The sequence below is a fragment of the Symphalangus syndactylus genome, chromosome 6 (assembly GCF_028878055.3).
Source record: "Symphalangus syndactylus isolate Jambi chromosome 6, NHGRI_mSymSyn1-v2.1_pri, whole genome shotgun sequence".
Lineage (NCBI taxonomy): Eukaryota > Metazoa > Chordata > Mammalia > Primates > Hylobatidae > Symphalangus > Symphalangus syndactylus.
The window spans coordinates 99164579-99169289 of record NC_072428.2 but is presented as its reverse complement, the minus strand read 5'-3'; the positions used below and the strand labels follow the sequence as shown (position 1 = coordinate 99169289).

General features: G+C 41.9%; 1 pseudogene; it reads left to right on the top strand.

The window, feature by feature from the left end:
- Positions 1 to 3499: 3499 nt before the first annotated feature.
- On the top strand, positions 3500 to 4379 carry LOC129484010 (mitotic checkpoint protein BUB3-like; annotated as a pseudogene).
- Positions 4380 to 4711: the final 332 nt, after the last annotated feature.

Genomic DNA, 4711 nt, shown 5'->3' with positions numbered 1-4711 from the left:
TGCTTGAATTTGTGGAAATTTTACTGATGCTAAATATATCAAAAAGATGTTCATTCCACTACTGTAACAGATGTTTGCGCCATTCACAGTTGTGCCACATTTTCCCCCATACATTTTAAGTTGCTTGATTATCCCAATTATCTGTAATATATTGTATCCCCCATCCCTATCAGAGTGCTGTGTATGTAGCAGGTTCCCAATAAATGTTTCCATGTTGGACTGACTTAATCACGGTTACCACAGCTTTTCAATTTATCACCAGCAGTAAAATTTTTTCCCAAGTTACATATAAACAAAAAGAAAGTGTTTTACCTCTTAGCTACTTTTATATGTGCTAATAAAATTCTTCTAAAAGAAACAAAGCAAATATAAAAGACTAACTTGTGATTCATAAACACAGAAATATTGCAGTCATCATTCACTGGATCACTTTAAATGCAATTTTGACTTTTAGAAGTAAATATATGATATGAACAATGAAAACAATCCTTCTGAACTAATCCACTGCAAATGATCCCCAGTAGTAATATGTATTTCTCTACATATCCCTGCATTTAACAAATATCTGAACCTAAATAGGAATGGAGTGGGACCAAAGCTCAGATGTACTTTTGAGAAAAATCGATTCCTACATCTTTAGAGTTCAATCTGCTAAAACACTCAGCTGCCTCATCAGTGGAAGTTTGCATTGAAAGGTCATTGAGCGATGATGTTTTCTGGTTGTGTAACAGTCACAGAAAACTTTGAAAAACAACATTGTACTACTAATTCAAAGTAAAGCACCTATGTTTCCCTATTACTTATCGCCCCCATGCTTTAGTTTTCTCAGAGGTAGACAAACCAATGTTCCTTACACAGGCCGCAGAGGTGATTCTACCAACAAAGCTGTTCCTTTGCAGAAGCACAAGGAAATGTTGTGTCTATGGTGTGTTATGGATGCCACAGGCTGACATACCTGTCTTCGAATTTTTCTCCCATGGGGTTGAAACAAACAGAGAAACATCCCACTATGCAGTTAGTCCTTTAGGTCATAGCATCAGCAGCAAATAGCTGAAGTTAGTATGACAGTAGCTTATGGGAGACAGGACAAACATTGGCAGACATTGACATAAATACATGTATTAGAAAAGACTTCAAGTAGAGATTAAAAATAAGAAGGACAAGGGCATTTCCCTGGACTATAGATGTCAGGATAATTAAAATAGAGATTAAAAATAAATAGAGATTAAAAATAAGAAGGACAGGGGCATTTCCCTGGACCGTAGAGGTCAGGATAATCCTGATAGTAAAGAGGGAAGCCCCAGGGATGGTGCAGAATGAAGGACCCACAAGGCACATTGAGAAGCAGGAAACACTGGAGAGGGAGTGGAACTAAGAAGGGATGGGAAAGGTCAATACTTAAACGTCATAGCTTTTTCTGTGGCCTCCCATGCACATTAAAATAGAAAACAGTAAAGGTGATAACAAAACACAGCGCACTTTGATTCAAATATGCAAATTATTCAAGAGAGGAAGATAAATGACAAGCATGTGTAAACAGTAATCATTTACTTTTCCTTGTTGAAATACTACTTTACCATAGCAAGCCAAACTTCTGAGAGGAAATGGTGATACAGAATGATCAACTCTGGGTAAACTCTGTAAGAAAATAAAATCTGAAACTGGCTCTCCAAAAAGAACACCTAATTATGAGTACAATTATGAGCAATGATGCTCAAAGCTCGCTGCATGTTAGAATCACCTGGGAACTTTCAATTCATAATCATCCCTGAGATTCAACACTCTGCCAGAGATTCTGATTTAACTCAGCCAAGATGGGACCCAGGCATCAACATTTTTAAGGCTCCCCAAGTGATTCTAATGTGCAGCTAGAGTTGCAAACTACAGTTAAAGCCACAATGTAAGTTTTAGGGTTTCAAAATGATCAGAAGCTGCCACTGCAGGTTTCTGCATGCACAGAATTTTTGTTTCTGATTTTTTTTCCACCATGAAACTGTTGAAGCTGCCATCATTATATAAATCAGACTATTTACAGTACTACTCTAAAATACCCCTCGTTTTGCAGTAGACCCATGCCTACTCAATTTCAAGTATGTAACAGAACAAGTTAGAGGGACAAATAACTGAATTCTAAATACCACACTTGTTGAAATCTCATGGGTTTATTAAGGGTATTCACCACAAAGGACAGCCTTGTTTTAAAATTCTTAGGTTTTTTGAGATGAAGTTTCACTCTTGTTGCTCAGGCTGGAGTGGAATGGCGTGATCTTGGTTCACTACAACCTCTGCCTCCCAGGTTCAAGTGAGTCTCCTGCTTCAGCCTCCCAAATAGCTGGGATTACAGGTATGCACCATCACGTCCAGCTAATTTTGTATTTTTAGTAGAAATGGGGTTTCACCATGCTGGCCAGGCTGGTCTCGAACTACTGATCTCAAGTGATTCACCTGCCTCAGCCTCCCAAAATGCTGGAATTACAGACGTGAGCCACCGCGCCCAGCCCAATTCTTGGCTTTTCAAATCAGTGACTGGTTGGTTGTGTGGAGGGATGGAAGAAGTAACCAGGAGGCATGAGAGAGAGTTAAATTGCAAAGGAGCATGAGCAAAGCTTTTGAGAGTAGCATATGTTCATGATTTTGACAGTGGTAATGGTATTGGGGCCCAGAAAACAATACCTCAAAACATGGCCCCCTTGCATGCTGAGTACTTTGAATTAAGATTAGAAGACCTCAGAAGCAAGATCTCTGACCCTCTCCTGCCCTCTTGTCTCCTGTCTCATTTTTCCCCTTAGCTGAGCCACAGAAACCAGAATTATTCTTCCCCATGGCAGATCATAGAAACTAGAACCTTTCTCCCCCCAAAGAAAGCCATAAAACCCAGAAAGGTCACTCTCTTCCTTCTCCCATCTTTCTCTCTTGAAGACCTTCATAGACCTATAGCCAGGAGGAAGAAACGCCACACAGGGAGACCAGAAAGAATCTGGACAGGCCTTGCTGGGTCTCCCCGCTCCGTCTATTACTATTAGATCCTACTCCTTCTGTCCAATTCCATTTCTACATGGCTGTAGAACCCAAGCATAAAAATAGTGTTCCCTGGGGCTTTGGGTCTTCATTTCTGGAGATGCCTGTGTCGTGTAAAACGTTGAATAGATAAATTTGTTATACTTTTCTCTTGTTAATCTATCTTTTGACGGAGGCGGAGCGGGGAGGCGGAGCGGGGAGGCGGAGCGGAAGAAGAAGATGACGACGACGAAGACTACAGGAGTGAGGCGAGAGGACTGCTCGCGGGAGCAGACTCTCCAGGGACTTCCCAGGCCATCAGCTGGCAGGGCAGATCAGAGGGGATGACCCAGCCACCCGAGGATGTCATCTCCTTGGTGAAGTTCAGCCCCACCACCTCCCAGTTCCTGCTTGTCTCCTCCTGGGACACGTCACTGCTCTTCTACAATGTGCAGAACACATGCTCAGGTAATAGCCCTTGCTCTCAGGTCCATGCGCTCAGGTACCAGCACACTGGCGCCATCCTGGACTGAGCCTTCTACGATCCAGCACAGGCCTGGAGAGGAGGACTAGATCATCAATTGAAAATGCATGATTTGAACACTGATCAAGAAAATCTTGTTGGGACCCATGATGCCCCCATCAGATGTGTTGAATACTGTCCAGAAGTGAATGTGATGGTTACTGGAAGTTGGGATCAGACAGTTAAATTGTGAGATCCCAGAAATCCTTGTAATGCCAGGACCTTCTCTCAGCCTGAAAACGTATATACCTTCTCAGTGTCTGGAGACCGGCTGATTGTGAGAACAGCGGGCTGCAGAGTGTTGGTGTGGGGCTTATGGAACATGGGTCATGTGCAGCAGAGCAGGAAGTCCAGCTTGAAATACCAGACTCGCTGCATATAAGCATTTCCAAACAAGCAGGGTTATGTATTAAGCTCTGTTGAAGGCGGAGTGGCAGTTGAATACTTGGCCCAAGCCCTGAGGCACAGAAGAAATATGCCTTCAAATGTTACAGACTAAAAGAAAATAATATTGAGTGGGTTTACCCAGTCAGTGCTGTTTCTTTCCAGAATATCCATAATACATTTGCCATAGGTGGTTCTGATGGCTTTGTAAATATTTGGAATCCATTTAACAAAAGGCAACTGTGCCAGTTCCATCGGTACCCCATAAGCATTGCATCACTTGCCTTCAGTAATGATGGGACTACGCTTGCAATAGCATCATCATATATTATGAAATGGATGACATGGAACATCCTGAAGATGGTATCTTCATTCACCAAGTGACAGATGCCGAAACAAAACCCAAGTGCACCTAATCATCTTGTGAAAGTGGTTTCTCTATGGAAAGCTTTGTTTGCTTCCTACAAGTGCATGCTTATTCCTTAAGGGATGTGTTATAGTGACTGTAGAGTTCTCTGTTTTCTGTCTTGCAAGAACCTTGTCTATGTACCTTAATACTTTGTTTAGGATGCGGAGTCTTTGTGTCCTCGTACGGTAGTCTGAAGAATTCCCCCTTCTATCCCCTAGTAAGCCCAGTTGCTGCATATGAACAGTTTGAGCTCTTTTTGTAATATAATCTAAACCTGTTATTTCTGTGCTGTCTAATAAATCGGAGATTCAGAACCCTTAAAGAAAAAACAGTAAATTGGAGATAGAAAGAGAGAAAACCAGGAGGAGGGAGGCCACTCAGTTCACACTAGGAAGTTC